The sequence below is a fragment of the Pongo abelii genome, chromosome 6 (genome assembly GCF_028885655.2).
Source record: "Pongo abelii isolate AG06213 chromosome 6, NHGRI_mPonAbe1-v2.0_pri, whole genome shotgun sequence".
In the NCBI taxonomy this organism is placed as follows: Eukaryota; Metazoa; Chordata; class Mammalia; order Primates; family Hominidae; genus Pongo; species Pongo abelii.
The window spans coordinates 67063493-67090560 of NC_071991.2; the positions used below are offsets into that span (position 1 = coordinate 67063493).

Genomic DNA, 27068 nt, shown 5'->3' on the forward strand with positions numbered 1-27068 from the left:
CTGAGTGGGGAAAAAAAACGCTTAACCTGGGCACTGAGTGGTTCTCAGTTGCACTGCCTCTAGGACTTTGCTCAAGCTCTCCTGGAATTCACTGTTCCTTCAGAAACTCCCTGTTTCCACATAGATAATTCCTATACATTACTTTAAGGTCCATTTTATCCACTTTCCCCAGGAAGTCTTCACTGCCAACTGGCTAAAAATAACCATCCCCATGGTACCTTATTCCTTTCATGAAACTTTAAAATTTACTGTATTATACATGCTTCACAGAGAGGCCAAATTCACATGGCCTAAGAAGAAAACAAGCTTTTGACTGGCTAACATATTCCTGATAAGAGACGAGTGTGGCCAGGCGTAGTGGCTCACGCCTGTAATCCAACACTTTGGGAGGCCAAGGAGGGCGGATCATGAGGTCAGGAGTTCAAGACCAGCCTGACCAACGTAGTGAAACTCTGTCTCTACTAAAAATACAAAAATTAGCTGGGTGTGGTAGCACGCGCCTGTAATCCTAGCTACTCAGGAAGCTGAGGCAGGAGAATCGCTTGTATCTGGGAGGCAGGAGGCAGAGGTTACAGTGAGCCAAAATCATGACACTGCCACTCCAGCCTGGGCGAGAGTGAGACTCCATATCAAAAAAAAAAAAAAAAAAAGGGAGAAGAGTGTAAAATGCTCTCAACATTTTAAAGTATGTTCAGGAATACTATCTCATTTGACTCTCCATTTTGAAAGAAAGAAAATAAGTTCTCATTTGAAATGAAGAAACTGAGCTTTAAACAGCTAATTGCCTCTACAAGCGAATTCATACATCCCATTACCTAGCACAGCCTTTACACACAGTAGGTACTTACCTGAGGACTGAGTAAATGCTTGAAAAAAACTAACTTCAATTCTGGGCTTTTTCACACTTGAGCACTCCTCCCACGATGGCGCCCATCTCCATATACAGTGAACGCTGTTGGTACTCCCCCACACTCCCTGGTCATTGCTACTTGAATCTGTGCCCACAGACTTCCAACCGCCAACCCTTTTATTTCTTTACCTGAGGGTTTTCTCTGGACCTGCACTGCAGTTGGAAACTCTGGGGATTAACACCCCCTAGAAGAGCCCTCAACTAAGGACTAACAGGTTCTAGGATATCATATCCCACTTCCCTTGCTTCTCATGTAGCTAATTCTAGGCATATTTTTCGCAGGTCCCCTGAAAGAATTAAAATTTCAGTTGCTCAAGTCAGTAACTTGCTTAATACAGTTTATTGAATGCCTCCTTAGTAAACTACCTGCACTCAAATCTTTGTCTAAGAGTCTGATTCGGAGAACCCAAATAAGACATATAGGGTCGAAACAAGAATTTCTAGTTTTAAAAATGAAAGGTAAAAAAAGGGGAATTACTTATAAATAACTAAGTATAAACATGTTTTTGAAAGAGAAAACATTAACCAGCCACTATTTACCACTGCATAATGAGCAAGTCCAAAATGGGAGTTAATGTTAGTACATGAATGTTAACTCATGAATTTGCTGACATGAAAAAGAAAAGCTGTTTTAAAAAGTACAGAAAACACTTTAAAAATATGTTAGGGGAAGTGTCAGTTTAAAACCCACTTTAGGCCTTAAATCTAACACCTTCCTCAGGTGTATAGGTTGAGAAAAAGTTTTAAATCTCACTTTTTTGCTTCTACTCTTTTTGAAATAGATTTTTAAAGGAGGTGTCTGTGTGTGTATGTGTGTGTGTGTGTGTGTGTGTGTGAGAGAGAGAGAGAGAGAGAGAGCAAGAAAGAGATCAAGTTGTATTTCAATGAAGCCATCTAATTATGCATTTCTTAAAATGTCCTCAGATCTCTGATCTTCAGTAGGGCAAATGCTAGCAGTCTCTCTCACATGCCTACGTTTGACCACAAAGGATGTCTAATCATTTGTTCAAAACTTACCAAACACTGTCTATGGAGAATTACTGGAATTTAGTTGTAAAGATTTTTTTAATGAAAGACAAAGGAGCTATCACTAAGGAGTTCCCAGTCTAGATGGAGAGACAGAAAAAGAAAACAGATAGTTACCATTTAGGGTAGCAAGGGATGCCCAGGGTATTTGGGAGGTGCAAACACCCTAGGTTTGCTCCTAATCTACACAGGGCAGGGGAGAGGGGGGCAGCAAAGCTAGATTAATATTGTGACATGATGCTTGTTCTAAAATATCATGGTTGCATACCCAGTCCACTATATTTTATTTAAAGTTTAAAAACTGTGAAACATAACACTTACATGCACACTCAAAAGAGCTTCTTTCAAGATTTTCTGATCGCAAAGGTGGGATAAGCTCATCAAAGTTAATCTATTTTCATTTGTAGGGTACCCCCGCCTGCCCTGAAGAGTCTACATAATCCCCCATTAAGTATTCCAGCACTGGTGTGTAAGAAGGGATTCCAGGAGAGGTGAAATATGAACTCAAAAGAAAATCAGGAATTTAAGAAATGAATGTGAGGAGAAGAGAGTGGGCAGGACTTTTCTGGTAGAAACGTGTACACAGGGCCAGCCACAGTGGCTCACACCTGTAATCCCAGCACAATGGGAGGCTGAAGCAGGCAGATCATTTGAGGTTAGGAGTTCAAGACCAGCCTGGCTAACATGGTGAAACCCCATCTTTACCAAAAATATAAAAAATTAGCCAGGTGTGGTAGAGTATGCCTGTAATCTCAGCTACTCAGGAGGCTGAGGCAGGAGAATCACTTGAACCTGGCAGGCGGAGGTTGCAGTGAGCTGAGATCGCACCACTGCACTCCAGCCTGGGAGACAGAGTGGGACTCCATCTCAAAAAAAAAAAAAAAAAAAAGAAAAGAAATGTGTGCACAGATAATAAGACTCATAGACAGCATGGAACTCTTGGAAGAGTTTGTAGATTAGTATACTAGTGCATGGGAGAGAGGAACAGACAGGCAATGGATATGGAAAGACAAAGTACCCAGAAATAAGACTGGAAAAACCAGCAAAGGTCAGATCATGAAGGATCTTGAGTTCTAAGAAGCTTTCGGTTTTTGTTTTGTTTTTCACTGCGTTCCCTGACTTTTTCTGAGGTATCATTCACATACCCAAAAATTTACCCTTTTAATCTATATAATTCAGTGATTTTTATTATATTCACAGAGGTATACAGCCATCAGCCCCATCTAATTCCAGAAAATTTTCATTGCCACAGAAAGAAACCCTATATCCTTTAGCAGTCACACCTCATTCCCCCTTCCCTTTGCCTCAGGCAACCACTATTCTACCTTTAGTCTTTGGATATTTCCTATAAATGGAATAAAATAGTATGTGGCCTTGTAAGTCTGGCTTCTTTCACTTAGCATAATGTTTTCAAGGTTCACCCAGGTGTAGCATAAATCACTGCTTCATTCCTTTTTGATGACCTAGTAATATGCCATTGTGCAACTACACCACATTTTGTTTATCTATTCACCAGGTGGTAAACATTTGGGTTGTTTCCACTTTCTGGCTATTATAAATGGACACGAATAATCATATATACATTTTTGTCTGGAAATATGTTTTCAATTCTTTTGGGTGTATACCTAAATATAGTGACTCTCTTGGTAGCTTTTTGAAGAACTACCAAAATTGTTTTCTGAAGTGGCTGTGCCCATTTTGCACTCATACCAATGCCAGAGTTTGAAATCTACATCTAGAAAGCACCTAGATGTAGATGAAATCTCATCTAGAAAGCACCTAGATGTAGATGAAATCTCATCTAGAAAGCACCTAGATGTAGATGAAATCTCATCTAGAAAGCACCTAGATGTAGATGAAATCTCATCTAGAAAGCACCTAGATGTAGATGAAATCTCATCTAGAAAGCACCTAGATGTAGATGAAATCTCATCTAGAAAGCACCTAGATGTAGATGAAATCTCATCTAGAAAGCACCTAGATGTAGATGAAATCTCATCTAGAAAGCACCTAGATGTAGATGAAATCTCATCTAGAAAGCACCTAGATGTAGATGAAATCTCATCTAGAAAGCACCTAGATGTAGATGAAATCTCATCTAGAAAGCACCTAGATGTAGATGAAATCTCATCTAGAAAGCACCTAGATGTAGATGAAATCTCATCTAGAAAGCACCTAGATGTAGATGAAATCTCATCTAGAAAGCACCTAGATGTAGATGAAATCTCATCTAGAAAGCACCTAGATGTAGATGAAATCTCATCTAGAAAGCAGATGAGCTGATCAAAGTTTTGAGGCTAGATAGAAAAATATTAAAATTTCATTTTAGAAAGGCTATTCCAAAAGTAATATTGGTTAGAATTCTATTTCAAGGAAGCCAGGTAAGACAACATGATTGTCTGATTAAGATAGTAGTAGAAATGATCTGAAGAAGGAAATGGAATTGAAAAACTAAGGGGCAGGAAAAGGAAATAGCCTTTAGAAAAGATTAATTCAAAATTTAAATTACCTAGGAAGATGAGTATCTTCTCCACTAAAATGTCTAAAATATCAGGCAAGTAATGAAAATAAATAAAACACAAGATGTAAGCAATGGGGAGTAGGGGGGACTATAACAAAAAAGAAAGAACACGCCTCTCTAAAGGAGACAGCTGTAACTCAGCTCCAATCACCCAGTGCTACAGGGAATGTCTGTGCAGTGCAGTGAGATCGTCTCCTTATTCAAGAAGAGCCAAAATCTGTACCTTCATGTTGGATGTCCTGATTTTTAAACATTGTCAATTAATTCAATATTTCTTTGAATTCTGTGTGGCATCAACAAAACATGTCTATAAGCTGCCAATTTGTGATCTCCCTTACAGAGTAAAGGGAAAAGTGAGCCAAGAATCAGAATATGCCCACATTGAGGGAGTGAATTAAATAGGGTCCCAAAAAGGAGACAAGGAGAGAGCAGAGGCAGAGGAGGAAACTGGAGAGTGTGATATCCCAGAAGCTCTGGGATGATCATTTCCAAAAGAGGGAGTAGTAAACACTGTGAAATGGCATAGGGAGTCTTTTCACACTGGGAACTGAAAATTGAAAAAATATTTGGTGTCTGGGGGCAAAGTAGAAAGCTGAACAACTTAGCATTCTCTCTTTTCCCAACCCTTGTTTTTTTCAAAAGTCAGCATAAGGATTTAAGTGCCTCAAATCTTTTTTTAAATTTCTCAGAAAAGAGCCAGATAAGTTTAATTATATTGTGTTCCTCACCTCAGCTGATAGATATTGAACTAGTCTGGTTTGAAAAAAATCAAGGCCTTTGAAAAAGTTTAGATCTCTATGATGTATGATCACTTGGTCCTTTCAAGCTTATGGTTACAAAAAGAAACTCTTAATGTGTCTTATAAACAAAAAAAAATACAATTATAGGAACAATGTACAGCAGGTTCTCAAATAATGTCATTTCATTTGTTTCATTATAAAGTTGATAAAAGAAAAAATCACTTCCTAGCCCGGCCCACTGTGTGCATAGAGTTTGCGCACGCTCCCCTTGTCTGCACGGGTTTTCTCTGGGTACTTCAGTCTCCTCCCACATCCCAAAGCTGTGCATGTTAGGTGAATCGGCGTGTCTACACAGTCTCGGTCTGAATGTGGGTGGGTACGAGTGTTCCCTGAGATGGGATGGCATCCTGTCCGGGGCTGGTTCCCAACTGGTGCCCTGAACTGCTGGGACAGGCTCTGGCCACCCAAGACCCTGAATTGGTGTAAGTGGGTAAACAATTTTTGGACTTGTTTTTAGGAATCTTTCTTAAATGTATGTATAGCTCACATTTATTCTGATGTTTCATATTAGAAATGTTTCGGTCTTTATGTAGAAGTTTGGTGATATTTTTGTGACCAGAAATATGCCATAGGAGCTTAACTCTTGTTTATATCAATTAGCCTGTGGTAACAGTGGTTTCCTTGTACATCATTTCACTTCAGGTTGCAGATTCCAAGAACCTATCCATAACGATAAGTGAGGACTTACTGCATATAGCTTTGGCTGTATGTGACAGAGACTGAAAATAACAGTGGCTTAGACAAGAATCCAAGCTGTTATGGCAACTCTGCTTCAAGAAGTCATCATCTATGAACAATAGGTACTGGGGACTCCAAAAGGGAGGAGCTAGAGAGAGGGCACAAAGGGCTGAAAAACCTCCTATTGGGTACAATGTTCACTATTTGAGTGATGGGATCAATAGAAGCCCAAACCTCAGCATCACGCAATATACCCTTGTAACAAATCTGCATATGTACCCCCCGAATATAAAATAAAATAAAATAAAAAAGTAAAAATGTCACTATCACGGTCTGATATGCTTTGGCTGTGTCCCCACCCAAATCTCACCCTGAATTGTAATAATCCCCATGTGTTAAGGATGGAGCCAGGTGGAGATAACTGAATCATGGGATTGGTTTCCCCCATACTGTTCCTGTGGTAGTGAACAAGTCTCATGAGATCTGATGGTTTTATAAACAGGAGTTCCCCTGCACAAGCTCTCTTGCCTGCCACTATGTGAGATGTGCCTTTGCTCCTTTGCCTTCCACCATGATTGTGAGGCCTCCCCAGCAATGTGGAACTGTGAGTCCCTTAAACCTCATTCCTTTATAAATTACCCAGTCTCAGGTATGTCTTTATCAGCAGTGTGAGAACAGATTAATACACTGTCCTAGGCCTTCTTTAAAAATCTTGTTGCTCTGCTATTCTTAAAGTGCTGGCATCCTTAGCAAAGTCTAAGATAGGCAACCATTATTCCCACATTCCAGCAAATGAGAAGGGAAAGGAGACAGTACACCCCTGTCCTTTAATGGTCTACTTGGAAGTTGCACATAATCATTCTGTTTATATCCTCTGGTCAGAACTTTGTCACATGGTTTATAATTCTTAGCTGCAAGGAAGGCTAAGAAATGTCATCTCTATCCTGTAGGGATTTGTCCCCATCTAAAACTTAGGTGCTTTATGTCTGAAGACAGTGGGGAAAAGAGAGACTAGGAGACAACTAACAGTCTCCCTCACAGAGTAGTATTCGCTTTTTCAAGATTCTATTCTTAAAATTCTATAAATTATTTATATTTTGGTTCAATTTTGCAAGAGAATATAAATCTGGCCTAACCTTTATTCTTAAATATTGGAAACATAGCCATGTAACACTGCCACAATTTTGGCTTCATGGTGCTGATATTTATGACAGTGCTGAAGAAAAAGTTAATTTTAATTTGTTCTGACAAAATTATTTTCCTAAGAATTCTAAAGTAACTCTAGTCTTCTTGCCATGCTTAACAACTAGCTTTCAAAAGACTACATTAAAAACTCAAATTGCAAAATTAAAAAATCATTGACATATTCCTACGGCATATGGAACTATACCACCTCAAGGATTCTTTTAAATTATCACAGTCAATTGTGCCCTTACTGCCAGAAAACTCTTGAAGTAACAAGATGTATTCACTATAGCAAGATGTGCTCCTGAATTTTGACACTTTATTCTCATATTAGTTCACAGTAGTATATTTTATCATTCAAATATGAGAGAGGATTAAAAATAAAATAATTCACCAGCACATAGTTCACTACTGCTTGACATATGAACAATCTCAAGGCCTATCCATGAACTACAGAACCTCCTAAATAAATATAAAAGAGGAGCAATCCATAAGAAGTGATCCAATTTAAAATATAGTAATTTATGAGCTGTTTTATGATCATTCACATTTACTAGATTCAAGAGTACATTATTTCAAAGCCACTTGGCTTCTTTCCTTCTTAAAAAACATGGTACTTTCCCATAGTGGCATCTTTTATCCACTTAAAAGTATGTAAATTATTATGTTCAACAAATTTAACTCCTTATTTTATGACCAGCTTGCCTTAAGAATGGTTTTGAATGGCTAGAACAGTGATAAAAGCATCAAGCATAATATAGAATATAACTGTGCAAAATGGATTTTTTAAAACATGCTTGTAATATAAAATGTTAATTAAAGAAAATTTGGAAACTGCTGAAAAGAAAGATGCAGAATATCAAAATAAACTACATTAAATTGAGCATTAAATACTTAAGTAGTCTCCAAAATGATATTGACCAACAAGGTTTTACATGGAAGAGAAAAGGAATGGGGGAACCACTTCCAAAGAAGACTGAGTAAGAGGGACTGGAATTATCCCCCTGCCTAAGAAAATGAAAGTTCTGTACAAAATATGAAGCAATAGTTTTCAAGACACTGGACACAAGGCAATAATCCTTGAGAAATAGAAAACATATGAGATGAATCCTAAGAAATGGGAAACTGATGACCTGAGCTCTATGACTATTCCAGCTTCCAGATCGTGGCCCAGGAAAGGAAAACCCAGGCAGAGCCTAGCATAATCCCTGAATTGAGGAGATGAATTGGAGGAACTAAGGAGATCAGAGCAGCTGGATGTCACAGGCCAGAGTACTAGAGGGGGGAAAGCTAAATACGAAGAGATACCCAGAGGTCTACAAATGAGCTCCCCCCATGAATATTCAGCAGTGTAATGATCAGGACACAGATGTGAGAAAACAACCCAAAGTTAGGAAAAGAACCACCTGAAAGTGTTAATGGGAACAGTACCCAGCACTCACACAAGTCTGGGAATTGTGCCTATTCCTACCAGCCAGACTGGAAAACTTCATAATTCATGGGGTGTTGGGTAGAGTACTCAGAAACTAATCTTAAAAACAAGACCTGAAAGGATCAAGCTGTTTCCAAGTAACTAATTGCATCCCAGAAAAAAAATACTCAAGAAGATTTATAGGAATATAAAAATATCCAGCACCCTACAATTCACAATGTCTGGCATCCATCAAAAATTACTAGGCATGCAAAGATATAGGAAAATATAACCAATAGCAAGGATAAAAAGTCAATCAAACAAAATTGACCAAGAACTAAAAAAGACATTAGAATTTGCAAACAAGATCATTAAAACAGTTATTATGAATCTATTCTATATGTTCAGAAAGTTAAATAGGGACATGGAAAATTTTGAAACACCCAACTGAACTTCAAGAGATGAAAACTACAATGTGTGAGATGGAGAACACACTAAATATGACCACTTGGTAATGAACTTGAAGACACAGCAATAGAAACTACTCAAAATGTAACATATGGAGAAGAAAAAATAAAAATAAATAAACAGAGCATCAGTGATCCTAATATACATGCAACTGGAGTTCCTGAAAAAGAGAAAAAAGAGGAGAGACTCCTAAAAAAATTCTGAAGAAATAATGACTAATTTTTTTTCAAATTTGATGGAAACTATTAACCCTCAGGCCCAAGAAGCTCAATGAATCCAAAGCACAAGAAACATGAAGAAAGCTATACCAAGATACATTAAAATCAAATTGTTCAAAACCAGGAATAAACAGAATATGTTATAGGACTTGATATCTATAAAGGAGAACAAAAGTAAGAATGACAGCAGGTTTCTTCTAAAAAAAAATGCGAATGAGAAAACAGTGAAGTAACATCTTTAAACTATTAAAAGAAAAAAACTGACCTAGAATTCTATATCCAACAAAAATAAGGTGAAATAAAGACATTTTCAGAAATACAAAAGCAAGCTGATAGGATTCATCACCAGCAGATCCGTGCCACAAAGAATGTTTAAAGGAAGTCAGGCAGAAGGAAGAGGATATCAGAGGAAAATCTGGATATAGACAAAGGAATGAAGAGCACTGAAATGGTAACTACTCGAGTAAATACAAAAGATTTCTGTTTTACATAAATATCTTTAAATAATTACTGTTTTAATAAAATACCCATGTAGTAAGGGCTTTATAACACATGTAAGAAAAATAGAATAGGGTATAAAATATATTTTAATGAGTTTCCAGTAGTTACTTGAAAATTAGAACACACAACAATATTTCAGATCTGCTATTCTAGAGAAATTAAAACTGTAGCCGATATTCTGAAATACTATTCCATTTGGCCTACACTTTCCCACTTGGCTTGAGTAGTCTTAGCATTATACTTTTGAAAATATAAGTTAAGGTGAATATATGATGTTTGTTCTCACAGAGAAAAGTAGTAAGTAACTCCAAAAGGGTGTCTCGTTAGTAAACAAGTTATCTCATAAGTTTAAGCAAAGGCCTTTGATGAACTTTATTTTTTTTTTCTTTATTTTTTTGAGACAGAGTCTCACTCTGTCGCCCAGGCTGGAGTGCAGTGATGCAATCTCAGTTCACTGCAACCTCCGCCTCCAGGGTCCAAACGATTCTCCTGCCTTAGCCTCCCAAGTAGCTGGGATTATAGGTGCCCACCACCGCATCCAGCTAATTTTTTCTTTTTTGTATTTTTAGTAGAAACAGAATTTCACCATGTTGGCCAGGTTGGTCTCGAACTCTCAACCTCAGGTGACACACCTGCCTCAGTCTCCCAAAGTGCTGGGATTACAGGCGTGAGCCAACACACCCAGATGAACTTTATAAATAAAAGCAAACTATTGTTTCATCATACTAAATTTATTTAATATTTATTTTAATGTAGGTAACTTTTAAAAATTGGGTCAAATAGATAAATAAGAGATTTTAAAATATATCTACAGCACAAGTCACAAGGAAAGGTTCCCTTCCTCATTTCCCCAACCTGTCAAGAATGAACATAACATATCATTTACATCATTAGGGCTTTTTAGGAGAATGTTTATGGGGAAAAATTGGGAAAGAAGATAACAAAGCAGTACTAGCTTCTCACCATCGAGAGGCATATAAAAGCAATAAGAAGATAAAAGCTCAACTGGGGATTCACAAATTCAAAATTGTATATATTGCTACTGAATTTGTCTCCCATTGTGTGAAATCTATTCAAGAGCACATATACAAGTCCACTCAATGAGCAGCTGTGTGCTGGACTGAAAGTAGAAACAGAAGGAATAAAGAGGAGATGCATCTTTGGGGTAATGAGGGAAAGGTAGGTTCCAAGATGATAATCTAGTATAGACAAAACTGCCTTGAAAAGAGGTTAACTTATCCATAAAGTATAGTTAACAATCTTTTGTGTGTATCGCCCTGAACAGAAATGCTGATGCACACTCAAGTTTGGGAACTACTAAGCTAGACTAAAAAAATGAACAAAAGGCAAGCTTCCATGCTGAAGTCTGTGCATTCAAATTCTGCCACATAAGACAACGATTAAATCTCTAGCAGTAAACAGAAAATGAGTGGAAAATTCTAAAGTATTTCTGCTAGTCAGCAGAGCTGATTTCAACTTATTTGCATAGATAGCCTCTATAACCATTACATACTACTACATTCAGTACTATTATAAGAATTAAAGGAGAATTGAATATACCCAATACTGAGGTTCAATATATGTACAATAACTTCTAATAGAAGTCTTGCTCTAGCAGAACTACAAATGCATAAAGATCTCAGCCATTTGCAGGAAGCAATTCCTGTCTTTCTAAATGACAGTCCTGTAGTATCGATTTCATGGATTTGGCAACAGCAGTGAAACTTGTCATGATGGGATTACATCTTATGTAAGGACTGAGTTGTAATGTTTAAATGCATAGGATGCTACTTCATTCTTCTGGACCAGAAAGGGTAAAAGTGCAAGACAAGCAAAGAAAACAATTGGAGAAAAAGAATATTCAGACATTTTTCAGATTATAATAAATTTGAAATGTGTTTAGACTATCAGTAGACATTAGTACATCACATCAAACAGGGGCTGGCAAAGCATAAACACCAGAAATGAAAATGATGATGGTGGTATTAACAATGATAATATAGGCTGGGTGCAGTGGTACACTCCTATAATCTCAGTTACTCCAGAGGACCACTTGAGGCCAGAAGTTCAAGACCAGCCTGGTCAACAAAGCAAGATTCCATCTCTAAAAAAGAAAAAATCTAATAAAAAATTAGCCAGGTGTGGTGGTATATGCCTGTAGTCCCAGCTCCTTGGGAGGCTGAGGCAGGAGGATCAGCTGAGCCCAGGAGTTCAAGGCTGCAGTGAGCTATGATCACACCGCTGCATTCTAGCCTGGTTGACAGAGCAAGACCTTGTCTCTAAAAATGATAATAATGATGTAGATAATCCAAGTTTAAATGGTTTATTAGGGGAAAAAAGGACTAAAACAGAAAGACAAGCAAACGCAAGATAACTTGCTTCATTAAAAAAAAAAAAAAAGGTAAAAGTGTACATAAAACATATTTGGTAAAGTGATGTCAGGCCTCTAGCCTAACAAGGAAATGATGAAATACCAAAATAGATGGTGGGGCAAGTGAAAAGATGACATCCAATGTTGCTGGTCATTTAGGAAAGAATGAAATCAACTTGGTGGACTATATTGCCCTATTTTTAAAGTGATAAACTCACTTCATCCATCCAACACAACAAAATCAAATAACAACATCCAATTATAACCAAAAAATATAATAATGTTAGATATGAGAGCAAATAAGTTTGAGAAAGTACATTTTATCATTTGGGTCTGTGCTGCCCACTAGCCATGTGTGACTATGCACTCATTAAAATTAAATAAAACTCAATTCAGGCCATTGGCCACATTTGCTAAATTTCAAAGACCACACGTGCCTAGTGGCTATGATGTTGGAGAGCACAGACATAGAATATTTCCATCATCACATAAAATCTTACTGGACAGCACTGATCTATACAACTGTTAGAAGTGCCCTGTACATGAGAGATTAGATCTAAAAGAGTACGAATACACACACACATACACACACACACAAAGCCAACAAGTCAGAACATTTATTAGGCATTTCTCATGTGAGAGTTGCTGTGCTACGCATTCAGAGACCACAGATTAAAACAAAATAGTCCCTACCTTTGAGTCACAGAGCAATAGGAAATAACAATATATTAATAATTGGTCAATCAGCAAACACTTCTTGGGCACCAACTATAAGAAATGCACACAGTGCTATGGAAGAAAACAAAACAGTAAGCATATAGTCTCACCTCAAGGAGCTTACAATTTCATTAATGACACACAACATACAGCAAGATGTAAAATGTTTTAAGTGGCCAATTAACATTTGCAACTGTGTATTTCAAACTGAGGTCCATGAGCTTGATGTGAAATATTTTTTTTTCCGTTTTGGGATTTCATTGGGATGATCATCTAAATATATATTTTGTATGCTAATCAGTTTCTGAATAAACGTTTAAAAACTAAATACTGCCACCAAATTTTCATCATGTTGTTCGCACTTGGTGTTTTCAATCATGCATATACTAAGTGGAGATGAAAGAATAGAAAGTTTGCTAAACAAATAAAGTCTGTTTAGAGAAAAGGTGAGGATGAAGTGAGTCTTTACAGAACACATGGTAGCACAGGCAGGCAAAAGTACCTGTACTATAGAGTTTATAATCATCATGAGTGCGAAGATAATGCATGCATCCTATCTCTTTGTAGCTTGTACAAAATCTGTTCTCCGTTCCAGAAATCTTGGAATACAGCTTACACATTTGATTTAGAATTCGATGACTCCACAATACTAATCACATTTTCAAGGGAACAAAAAGATGTCATAGAGATCTCAGGTGATATCTCATTAAACCTGACATTTGAGGATTATTTGAGGAATTTTGATGATGTGTAAAATCTGATTATCCTGAGCCATACACAAAGCCTCAAAGTTAATATTGTTTGTTTGGTTGTAAAAGGACAATTTCTGTATCTATATTGATATAAGACATAGAAATAGATTAAATAAAAACAGAATCTGAGACTGCATCTTTATACTTTTAAACTGGATACCGGCAATGTAATTTCAACAATACAGCATCATTTGTCACAGAGTTCAATGTTTTTTCTTTTAATTTCATCAATTCTGTTGTTTATATTCAACATTTGTTTGTTGGGTTTCGTTTTATAATTTATGAAATCTATAAGCAAAAGCATTTATATTTTATGTTCCTATATACTTAAGTAGAATGTTTAATAAAAAATAAACACATTCATACTGTACAGACCTGTAGGCTTAGTCAAAACCGGCCCATTCTTCCTGTGGTGTTTTATTTGGGGAAGGTACTCATTAGGAAGCCAAACCTTCTCTGCCCTCTTTTCCATCTAAGTGGTGGGAGACTATGAATCTCTAGCGAGCCACAGGGTAATTGCAAGAAGACCATAAATACACATGTAAATCCTCCTGTATATTAAATATACTACTATATTTCAAAAATATAAGGATGCTGTTTGGGGTAAGAAAAATGCAAATTCCTTTTAAAGACTTTCCTAATACAGTAGCCTTTTTATTATGGATTTTCTCAATTAATACTAGAATTCCATTTGTAAGCCTGCGAAAACATAGCCATAACCCTAAACTACAGTAGGAATTCAGAGAGGAATGAGATCTCAGCATGTTGTAGTAATCAGAGGAAGCATCACAGAAGACGTGGGACATACATTGGGCCCAGTGAAAAAGCAGGGCAGAGAAGCGCAGCTTCCTAATCCCCCAACAGAACCCCAGCACAATGAAAGTCTGATTTTGGCTACGAGATGATCACTTATAGAAACCTATGCTACATAGTTCTCTTTCTATTGCAAGAGGCAGAAACTCAATTTATGGATAATTTATTGCTCGCACAACATATCCTTGGAAAAAATCAGCTATAGAATGAGACTTAAGAATGACTGGATGCAGGAAGTGAAAAACTGAAATGTTCTTATTTCTCTCTCTCTCATCTTGACTTTTCTTTACACGTTGATGTATTCTCTCAGGCTGGCTATTCCTGTTTATCTAAAATCGAAGCCACTTGCTAGCTCCAAGTTTAGGATTTAAATCCTTAATGATTTACTGGATGAAAGGCAGGGAGTTGCAACAGTTAAAAATGTAAGGGCCTGGCACAGTGGCTCACATTTGTAACCCTAGTGCTTTGGGAGGCCTAAGCAGGAGGATAGCTTGAGGCCAAGAGTACGAGACCACTCTGGGCAATACAGCAAGACCCCTTCCACAAAAAATGTTTAAAAATAAACAATAAATAATTTTTTAATTAGCCAGGTATGCTGGCATGAGCCTGTAGTCCTAGCTACTTGGGAGGCTGAGACAGAAGGATCACTTGAGCCTAGGAGCTCAAGGTTATACTTAGCTGTGATCACACCAGCCTTGGGAGCAGAGTAAGACCCTGCACCTAAAAAAAAAAAAAAAAAAAGTAAAGGTAATAAAGATAGGCTGGGTCCAGGCTGTGAAAGAACTGGTGTCATGCTAAGAAGTTTGGGCTTTTAAAGTCAAATCTGGCCTAATCTAGTTTAGGAAATCTAAAACCTATACGAAGAAATTAAGTTTATTTAGAGACTTCCTGAGCTACAGTGTGCTCTAGAATAGATTAGTACTGTTGACCCCAGTCAAGCTGGGGCTGGCTCACAATTTCCTTCTTTGAGAACAGTAGTATTCTAGAACGGTGGACACCTGAACCCAGATGGAGCAATAATAAAACTCCCTTTGCCTGGCCACAGTGGAGTAGTCCATAGGTGTGCACCTGATCTAACACAATCCAATCATACTCTTCCTTGAGGTATTCAGTTTTAAATGTTTACATTTTGGCTCAGATACCCAGGGAAATCTTAAAGGCTTCCTCACACTGTGCTGGGATGTAGAGTAAAACTCAGTAAAATTAACAGAAAATAGATAAGACTTCCTGGGTACAGTGGAGCAGCAAGGGGATCTGGGCCAATGATTCTGATCAATGGAACTAGATCCATTTAAAGAAGATATTTAAGTACATAAAACAGAAAAAAAAAAGTAGAATATCTATGAATAGATTTCAGAGGCACCACAGAGTAGAAAGAGGGACTGAGTAATAGAAGAACAAAGGAAGAATGTCTCAATAGACTTTTCAAGATCAAAACAGTGGCATCTACTGAAAAAGCTATAGAAAGAACCCTATGGCCAAAGAGGCAATGAGAATTCATAATGTTACCTGATTTAATTTAATAGTAGAAATCTACATATAGGAAAGAAAGGAGACACAGCGCTTTTGATTTTAACCAAAATGATAAGTAGAAATAAAAATGCACAGCCTCTACTCCCCATTCTTACTTTTAGATCTAAGAGAGACCTATAATATGTACTTCCCGCTGAGAAAATAAAAGAAGGCATGATACAGCACACTCTCTCACTCTTCTCTTTAACCCTCATCTTGCAGTATCCAGTTCTCTCAAGGTGAATGATGGAACCCAACAGCAATTGTAGCACTGACATCCACTTCAATGTGAGTAACAGGCTTTCCCCCTGGAAACTTCACTTACTGCTTGTGAGTATGGGATGTGTACTACAAGACTTTAGGCTCCTGGAATCAGACCTGGATTCAAATCCTAATGCCACCCCTAGCTGAACGACCCTTGGCAAAGTATTTAGCCTTTCAAAGTCTCCACACACCTTCCAGGGGAGAAGGGAGGCAGGACTAGGGAAATATAAACTAAACTGCCAGAGGAGTTTGAGATACAAAATAGATAAAATATGTCTGGCAAAGTGTTTAGAGCACAGGGTGTGTTCAATAGTCCCCAATCCCCTACATAGCATAGCATAGTCACTGGGCCACAAATATAGTACAATGGTCCTTAGCTCTACTCCTTTCTATAAAATGAGGGTAGACCACACTGCAGGCCTCCAAGTCACAGCGCTGGTTCCCTGCAAGGATTAGTGGAATCAGTCCCTTAAAAGTCTTTCACGCATGGAATATATTTAGGGACTAATTAAGTCAATACCCAGACTAATGTATGTACAGTGATTCATCTTTCAAAGGTTTTCTACTCCTTTCTTATCACTACCACTCATAAATAGACCCTCATTACCATTATTCTGCTAAATCCTGGAAGAGTTTTCTCTTCCAAGGAGTCACCACGACTTCAGTCACTTTCCAATTCAATCCCATCCCTAGAAGGCTATCATGCCTATCCTGGCCAAAAACTCAAACATTTCATTAAGCAATCATTTTTTCTTCTTTCCCTCAGCAGTGGACACCTGTCATTCTTTTTGGCAACGGACAATGGGACCCCATTATTATATGTGGAGAATCCTCTCTTTTATGATATGGAGCCCACATTCAACTGTAGAAGCTATATGCCAGCAGCAACAGCAGCAGTACCTCACAGGACAAATTCTGCAGAGGGATTTGGAGCCTTGTTTCTACTTGAGTGGCTTCAAAGTCAGGTCTGCTGACTTTACCAGAGGTTCTCTTTAAAAAAAAAAAAAAAAAAAAGGGTCTTACTGTGTTGCCCAGGCTGGAGCATGGTGGCATGATCATGGCTCACTGCAGCCTCAAATTCCCAGACTCAGGTGATCCTTCCACCTCAGCCTTCCAACTAGCTGGGACTTCGGGTACACACCATCACGTTCAGGTAATTTTTTCTGCATTTTTTTGTAGCAACAGGGTCGCGCCATGTTGCCCAGGCTGATCTTGAACTCCTGGACTCAAGCAGTTCATCTGTCTTGGCCTTCCAAAGTGCTGGGATTACTGGCATAAGCCACTGTGCCCACCCTATACCACAGATTCTATGAGCTAGTCAATGTAGTGGACATATCCTAAGCTGACCTCCAAGGAGGCATGCCCTTGTATAGTCTGATGTCACTCTCTCACTATTATATTATAGTATGGAAGACTCTTTCTTATCAGACCGGAGCAAGAGAGACTTCCTGGCTAGCTTTAAAAAAGTAAGATGCCATGTTGTAACAGTACCTATGAGAGGGCCACATGGCAAAGAATTAACAGCAGCCTCTAAGAGTTAAGGGCAGCCTCTGAATGACAGCCAGCAAGAAAATGGAGGCCTCAGTCCTACAGCCACTATGAGATAAATTCTGCCAATAATAGAAAAGAGCTTGAAAGTGGATCTTTTCCCATTGATCTTCTGTTGGGATTGCAGCCCTAGCCAACACGGGAGATCTCTGGCCAGAGGACCTACTTGAGCTATGTGTGGACTTCCGAGCAATGAAACTGATATGATAAAGGGGTGTTGTGTTAAGCTGTTAAATTTGTGGAAATGTGTTACACAGCAAGAGAAAACAAAGTCAATATCCTCTAATAAATTTATTTGATGCTTATATTAACTAAAGTTAGTTTCCATGACTTGCTACTGAATACCTTGAGTGACACACAGACTATCCAAATCTTCCCTTCTTTCAGCGGTCACTTCAAATTCCAGTCATCACTACTGTACTAGAACTAAACCAGTCCACACCCATCTTCTTATCACAGCTTCTGTAGAGATGTGAAGAAAGTACCATTTCCAGCAACCTCAATGCTCCTCAAGCTCACCAGCAACACGTTATATTCTCTCTGGTGCAGCAAATAATAGATAGTAATTTTCCTCTCTTTGAAGCTCTGAACAAAATTCATCATAGTAAACAGGAAACCACAACTGAACTTTTTTTCAGTACTTGATACTTAATGATTTGGATGAGCTCCTATAAACCATTTGTAATTTAGGGAATGGAAGAGTAAGAATATATATATTAGCTTAATAGAGAGCTCTTGGTACTGTCTGCTTATTCAAGAATACTTGCATAAGATTACATATTACCATTATCTACAGAATTACAATGCTTCCTTCTGCAAGCTGGATAATATATTCCACTGTTAAGTGTAATAATGCTATATCAGAAATCTATCACTTTGGCTGTTACAAATCATGTGGGCAATTATCCTAAAAAAATTCTAGTGGGGTTTGAAGGAGAGGAGATTTGGTGAGATGAAGAAAAAGAACAAGTTTCTGTCCTTTTCTTTTTTAAAAAAAAGTCTGATTTATTCAGATATGAGATCTACATGGAAAGAAACAACTAGATAATTCCATAAACCTTCTGTTCACTTTGATACCTGTAAGTTCAGCCAAAGAAGCAGAGCTGATGAGAGAAATAGACATCCCGACACCCAGAACATGATCTCTGACCATTACTGGCTGCCTCTGGAGTGAATACTCCATTACTGGCCCCCGTCAATACTCTCTCTTCCCAAAAATCAGGTTCTGACTTTTCTTGCCAGTGAGGCTGATGATCCTCAAGCTCGACAACTGTGCTGATAAACTTCAAGAACTGCTTTGATCAGTAAAGGGGCAGTAGGTAGTTAATAGGGTGAGGCCAGCAGGGCAGAGAAATATGTGGACTATGGATTGATTGCAAGAACAAATATTCTGCAGAGGTGTGTGTGCTTCTTTGTTTATTTCAGCAGTAGCTATTAGAGTCATGGTTCTCTCCCATCAACAGGCCAACAGTATGATCCATCCCCTTATGACTATATTGACTGATTTAAAATCTGATCTGCACATACATAAAGATGATCACTTTAAAAATCTAGAAATACATAAATTTATGAAGGTATCATAAGATACAGGAGCAGCTTGCTCTCATAATTAAAATATAGGAAATATAGATGTTACGCTCAGCTTCACACTGATTCACTATGGTGTAACGTTGGGTATATCAGTGTACCTGCCGCCTCCTTCCTAAAATGAGAACAATATGTCACCCTACCTATCTCTCAAATGTTTTGAGGAATCACCAAAAAGTGTAAGAATTATAATAACAAACTGGGAAACAATTGTACATATCTGCAGATACACACAATAAAAATTAAGTATGATGTCTATTGAAAGCAAAAGGCTTCAAGCAATAAGAGCCCCCACCAACTTAAACAGTAATATAAATTATATTTTAAAACAAACAAAAAAAACCAATGAAGCAAAAATAAAAAGCCACATTTGGATGTAATAACAAAAAATATCCATAACTACAATATTTCACTAATGAGAAGGTACAGATGCTACATACAGAAGGATTTTATGATGTCCATATGTTTCTCAAATGACTCTCCTTGTTAGCTATTTCTCCACATCTCTATTTAAGAATAACCTGCACCTTCCCCACTGAGTGTCTACAAATTATAACGTAATATGTTGTAATATTTAAACAAATTCAAAAAAGAAGTAATTCTAATAAAAAGAAAGGAAAGCTACATAAACCTACATGTAGATATTAATAAAAATCTGAATTCTGGTGTCATTCAAATTAGTTAATTAAATAGGTTTATATCTGGTCAGCTGGCCTTAAGATTCAAAACTCCTAAACCTCAAATAGAGTTCATCTATATCTTAAATATATAATTATTTATATATAGTGGCAATAACTTCATAAAACAACTCTTTCTACTATAACGGTTATAGTTAATTTGGTCACCAAACAATCACAAAAATCTATAACCATGTATAAAATTACCTTTTAATTGCAAAAGAGCCATCATTATTTTTACAGAAGACAGCAGTTTAATGTGCTAAACACTCTCTAGTCAGAGTGCTGGTCTGACTCTTCAATAAAGGCCAGCCCAACAGGCTGAACTGCAGAAAGAAAGAAACAGGAAGATCAAGGTTAAAAAAAAAAAATCTGTCTCCTACCCATAAACTGGTATTTAATTTAAAACTCCTTAACTTCCTTCTGCACAACCTTATGTGCATCTAACCGTGTCCATTTTGTAGTAAAGATTATCAATTCACGAGCACAGCTAAGAAAGCATCTCTCTCCCTCTGGCTGGCAGTTTATCAAAAGTCAGACAGGATTCCCACCTTACATGCAACTGTTTAATAGCTAAAACATATATGAAAATACTAGCTTTTTCCCACACAGAAAATGGCATATTCTAAGAAAATGCTGCTCTTCTTCAAATGTGCCCCATTCAAACAAAATGGATGAGAATAAATTACAAGCAAGTTTTACAACTGACTAAATTATGTTGTTTCGGAAATATAATATTCTTATTAGCCATTTTAAACATAAATGGTTTCCAGAAGGAACATCAGTAATTTGATGTTTGGGGAATTACATTGGTCCAAACTGGAACAGTGGTTTAAAAGGATAAGAAGAACTAATTATCTGTGGTAAAAGGCAAATATATTAAACAACAAATTTTCAGTCACAATAATTTCCATAATAAATATCAAAAGTACCAAAGAGAAGGTCAAAAGATATCCTTTAAACATGATTTCTAATTTATTAAATGCAACTTATTCTGTGCTGTTGTTAATTACAGGATTAGAAAGATTTCTGGAGCATCAGAAAACATCCAGGCCTTTTCAAATGTCATAAGGTTTTCTTTTGGAAGATTTTTAATGTTTTTTTCCTTTAATATGGGTTCTTTAAGTACGTACTCCCTTTTTCCAGATTTCGATAGTGCCTGCAAGATTTGAAAACATGACTGTGCTCTGAATACCTGTAATTCCTAAATCTTACTCCTTATGAGAAATCTCAGCACAGCAAGAGTATTTAGTTGCATATGCATTGTTATACCATTTGGGGAGAAAAATATTAACTCTTCACTTTCTTTTCTGGTAGAAGTGAAACTTTTTAAGCCTTTCTTACCCCTTTCCCATATTTTACACACACACATACACACCCCACATACATGTAATAATGAATATATGTAGATATCTCATTCCTTATAGGATTTCAAAATGCTACAGTTACTTAAAGCTGAAAGTTCCTTTTAGGAGATTACACACACCTCCCTGGAAGAAAAAACAATTGACAGATCTTCCTGAAATTGGAGCACAGGAGACTCACTAGAGAATTCTCCAAGTCCACATCACAGGAACTGCATCCTCAGCTCTCCGTCGCAGGCCACCTCTCCTGACAACCGCGCCTCGAATCTGGAGAGAGCTCGGTCCCGCTCTGTCACATCACAGACACACAGGCCTGACACCAGCACCTCTCATTGCGGACAAGTGGGTAACGGCTTCAAAGCCAAACAAACGCAGCCTGCTAGGCGCTCAGGGAACGCCCCCGTCCTCCGTTCCCTCTAGTCCCCACTGTGACACCCTCGTATGGCATCTAATTAACCAGTTTACCTTAATAAGCTTACGATTCATCACTCTCCTTCCACTAGTCAAGGAACTGCTTTATCTCCCATCCCATCCCCCAGCCTCCTGAACTTTTCTTAAAACCCAGGATTCTGATGTATTGACTTAAAACTGAAGTCCTCCACGAAACATCAAAGGTACCCCCCAATAGGCGTTGCTCCCCTCAAGCAACACGTTGCCAGTACAAACTTTTCATTCATAGCTCGGCTCCAACATAAACTGGGTGTGTTTGGGGGCGGGAGAGAATCACGCCACCGACCGCTCGCCTCAGTTTGCCTAGCCAAATGTCAGGGTCTGCACCACAAAGATCACCTAGCACCCAACTTCTGACAAAGGTTCCCTTAAACCCACCGGTCTCCGGGCTGCGAGATGCAAGGCAAGTGGCATCAGAGTCCGGACTGAGATGCTGTTAACCTGCGGAACCCGAGAAGGGAATACCACGGCGCATCCTGAGGACCGGTGGCCCCCAATTCCCAGGGCTTTCCTCGAGCACCAGCCGGGGACTCTGCCGTGGTGCCACTCACCTCCGCCCGCTCCTGCTGAGGCTGTCGCGCCCTCCTTCGCTCCGCGCCGGCGACCTCCTAACTTCTCCCCCTTCTCCAAACAGCCATCTTTCGAGGAGGAGAAGAGAATGGTGAGGCAGAAGCAAAAAGGGAATGAAAGTTGACTCGGGGGCCGTCGCTGCTCCTCCAGCCGAGATTTACCGGCCGCGGCGGGCGCTAGAGGAGGAGACCGCGGCGAGAGGGGGGAGAGCGGCGGGCGCGGCGCGGCCGGCTCGGTGCGCGCTGCGCGATGTGCGGGACGCGCCGCCGCCGCCGCCGCCGCGCGGGGGGAGCTCGGGAGGGCGGCAGCGGGCGGCTGCGAGCTGCGAGCTGAGCGGGTGGCGGCGCGCGGAGGATTTGCTAAAAATAGCACTTCTTGGGGAGGGAAGTAGGGGACGGAGGTGGGAGGAGAGGCTCGGCCGGGAGCCCCAGCGCCGCGGAGGCTGGGCGGGGCTGGGTGGGGATAGGAGGAAGGACCCGCGGCGAGAGCGCGGGCCCAGGCGCTGGAGACCCGCAGGGCGGGCCGGGAGGCGCGGGCCGGAGGGGATTACGGGCGCGGGAACACCTGGGCGCGCGGCCGACGCGCTGGGAAGGACGCGCGGGAGGCAGGAGGGCAGCAAGGGCAGCCCGGGGTGGAGCGGAAGAAGGCTTTGGGCTGCACCAGCGTTTCTTTTTCCCCCAGGGGAAGGACCAGGGAGCCTAAGACGAGTTGGGATTTCTGAAGCGAGACATGCCCACGCGAGGCGCGGGGTGATGGTCAGGTGGCGGCCGTGACAGAGAACGGTGCTGGGGAGAAGCCAGGCCGCTGCCTCGCCCTCTCGCGCCCCCCGTGGCTCGGGGAGCCCCGGCCGCTCAGGTGCGCGCCACGCAGCGCCAGCCCGCCCCAACTGAAAGACTTCTTTTTAAGAGGAGGTAGCATTGTGGGGCGGAACCTGGAACGTCCCCACAGATGCGTGGAGCTTGAAGAATCATTCAAGGGAATTTTAAGAGAAAAAATGCTACATTTGGGGTTTGTCAAATGGGAAACGTGAGGGAATATGGTGACTGCTGTTGGAAACATGACTTAGGTATACCGCGTTTTAAGGCTGAGCAGAGAGGACCATTCGCTGTGAAACCAACCCTGAAAGAAGGCGAGCAGAGTTAAAGGGCCGAGAATTAACGAGGTGATCTCCTTCAGTGGTTAGTATTCTTATCTTGGGGATTTTTTTTCTACTATAAATGAAGTCTATACTAGCATCACTAGTAGCTGTAGATTCCTTTATGAAGTGTACAATATTAAAATATTTTTTAAGTGTAATCCTAAACATACTTGGCTAAAGCTAACAGTTGATCACTCAGAGAGGCTAATATTTATGGTGTATGTAATTTGACCGTCAAACGAATTAAAGCTGGTGTCTCTGCTTTTATATTTATGGTTTTCCTCTACGTCAGCTAAAACACAGCTAGCTTATAGATTAATTATATGGATGGAAAGATCAAGAAAGATCTAACCCAGCACTCTCATTTTTAGAGGAGAGAACTGGGATCCATGGGAGTAGTGTGATTTGCCCAAGGTCTCACAGTGGCAGAGTTAAGATTAAAATTTAGGATTAGAGCCTAGGCCTGGTAGCTCAAGCCTATAACCCCAGTACTTTGGGAAGCCGAGGCTGGAGGATTGCTTGAGCCCAGGAGTTCGAGACCACGCTGGGCAACAAAGTGAAACCCCCATTTCAAACAAACAAACAAAAACGTCAGGAATAAAGCCAGACTACCAATTTCATAACAGCAAGATAACTCAAGAAAAGGAGTGGTATGGTAGCTGTACTTTTAAAATAGTTCAGCATTCTTAGGAAGGTAAAAGTGTATGATGGCTAGATTTATCCCTCACTTTGTTCTGATCAAGAATTCACGCTGCAGGAGTGGTCAGCTAGCTTGAAATAAAAATTTAAAAATAAAAAATAATAAAGGTCATACTCCAAAGGCTGTTGGTGCTAGAGCTTCTGCTTAACTTTCTGTCCACACTGAGGATTCTGTTCATTAGCATGATGAATCTTAGTAATGGGTTCTCATTTCATGGATGAAATTGATGATATTGACTCAAGTAGAGATATGTCTGATTTGTATATATGCCAGATATAACTATCTAGTGACCTTTCACCCTTTACCTTTCAAAATGGAGTTAAGAAATGGTCAAGTGTCCAGCCTTTAAGTTTTTGGAGGGTTTTTTTGTTTGTTTGTTTTGGTTTTGGTTTTTGTGGGGGTTTTTTGTTTTGTTTTGTTTTGTTTTGTTTTGTACTTTGAGACAGGGTCTTGCTCTGTCATCCAGGCTGGAGTGCAGCTGTACCATCAGGGTTCACTCCAGCCTTGACCGGGGCTCAAGTGATCCTCTAGCCTCCCAAGTAGTATCTGGAACTAACTTTTTTAGAGATGAGGCCTTACTTTAGTGTCTGGCTGATTTATTTTTTATTTATTTATTTTTTTAAATGATTCTGTTTGCCTACCATTGACTTTAAGGGAAAAATTCTCCCTCTATTGTCTCTCAAGAAGCCTTTCATATAAAGTATGGCTGAAGCACATAAAAGGAAATGTCCCTGGGATTTCACTGGGCATCTAAAACAGATTTTGTGTAATAAAGATGTATATGGCAAAATTTGAATTGAAACTTATTTTCACCTTTTAGGGTGGTGATACCAGGCATAGTTAACCTTCACTTAAGTCTAATGATTTAAGTATCCCATGTCCAGGTCATTTCACAAATGGGAGCAGTCCTCCTCATCATTCTGCTAGATATTTGAATGCTGACTTTGAGTAAGATACATGCTGGGTGCTACTAGAGACTCAAATATTTTAAATTATGATTTAGTTGAAAAGATAATTTATCTTAAAAGTTTTGGTTGGGTTGGATGTTCTCTGTTCAAACCTATATTATTGCATATATGACACTATATTATAATTTTTTCCTGGTTTTAGTCTCTTGTCAACTGAGCTCTAAGAGGACAAAGATAACTCATTCACATTTTTTGTAGTTTTTTAATACACTATTTTTCAAAACAGTTTTAGATTTACAGAGAAATTCAGAAGATAGTACAGTGAGCCTTGAACAACACAGGGGTTAGGAGAGCAGACCCCCTGCGAAGTTGAAAATCCACATATCACTTTTGACTCTTTAAAAACTACTAATAGCCTACTGCTGACCAGAATCGTTCTCAAAACATCAACAATTAACACACATTTTGTATGCTATATGTATTATATACTGTGGTCAAACAATAAAATAGTCTAGAGAAAAGAAAATTTTATTATGAAAATCATAAGGAAAATATATTTATTATTCATTAAGTGGAAGTAAATCATCATAAATGTCTTCATCCTCTTCATCTTCACGCTGAATAGGCTGAAGAGGAAGAGGAAACGTTTGTCTTGTGTCTCAAGGGTGGTCGAGGTGAAAGAAAGTGTGCATATAAGTGTATCCATGTAGTTCAAACCTGTGTTATTCAATGGCCGACTGTATAGAGAACAATATACATGCATACACACATACACACACACACACATAATTTCTCCTGCTATTATCATCCTTCTTTAGTATGATACATTTTCTACAATTAGTGAACTGATATTGGTACATTATTAACTGAGGTCCATAGTTTATCAGATTTTTTTTGTTAGCTTTTACTAATGTGCTCTTTCTGTTTAAGGATCCCATCTAGGAGACCACAATATATTTAGTGATCATGTCTTTTTAGGCTTCTGGCCGTGGCACTTTCTCAGACTTTCTATGTTTTTTATGACCATGACAGTTTTGAGGAATTCCAGTCAGATATATTGTAGGATGCCCCTCTGTAGTAATTTGTCTGATATTTTTCTCATGGTAAAAATAAAGTGATGGATTTTGGAAAAGAAGATTATAAAGTTCTATTTTCATTACATTATATCAAGGGTATATACTAGGCAACATGGTTTGTCCCTGTTGATGATGATCTTAATCGCCTGGCTGAGGTAATGTTTATCAGGTTTCTCCACTGTAAATTTACTCTTTTTTTTTCCCCTTTACATACTATATTCTCTGAGAGGAAGTCATTATGTGCAGCCCACACTTACAGAGCAGAGTTATGACCTCTTCTTTTAGGGCAGAGTATCTACATAATTTATTTGGAAGTGTTAGTCATTCACTTTTTATTTCCAAAGATCAGCACAGAGCCCTCAACATAGTAGGTTCTTACTACATGTGAAATGCAAAAATAGGATTAAACAGAATTTTTCCCCTCAAGAAAGTTTATAGGATCTGGATATCAGCAAAATGGTGAATAAGACTTTCCAATGCTTGTACTCCTGCAGAAACATCAATCTGAACAACTATACATGCACAAAAATACACCCCCCAGGCCATCTGCTGTGGCCCTATAGGCCAGTGAACCCACAGTTCGGGCCTGCTTCGACAGACCTTGGGTCTAGGCCTATCCTGGTAGACCCCAAGCTGCAGGCTAGCTTTCATGGCTTCAAGTACCAAGCCAACACCCATGATCCTTGGCTGCAGGATATAACCCAGAGACTCAGAATCCAGTAGACCCCAGTGTCAGGCCAGACCTCATGGACTGAGACTCCAGAACCAACCCTGCCGACCCAGGCTACAGACTGGCCATAGTGGACCCAGGACCTAGGCCTGCTCCTGCAGACTCAGCCTCCAGGGCCACCCCAGTGCCAGGCCAGTTTCCAGCCCCATCTTAGTGCCTGCCCATCCCCTGCA

General features: G+C 39.2%; 1 protein-coding gene across 16 annotated transcripts in view; it reads right to left on the reverse strand.

Annotated features, from left to right (window-relative positions):
- The window catches only part of HDAC9 (histone deacetylase 9), a 917296-nt gene extending 894592 nt beyond the window's left edge, over positions 1 to 22704 (reverse strand). For 7 of the 16 annotated variants that reach the window (XM_054559004.2, XM_054559023.1, XM_054559016.1 and 4 more), the window contains exon 1: positions 20167 to 20280. The gene's annotated coding sequence lies outside the window, so the exon portion shown is untranslated. Of the gene's footprint in view, positions 1 to 20166; positions 20286 to 22324 lie in introns of those variants that run through there. The other 9 variants (XM_054559014.1, XM_054559019.1, XM_054559022.1 and 6 more) reach the window with 5 other exon arrangements.
- Positions 22705 to 27068: the final 4364 nt, after the last annotated feature.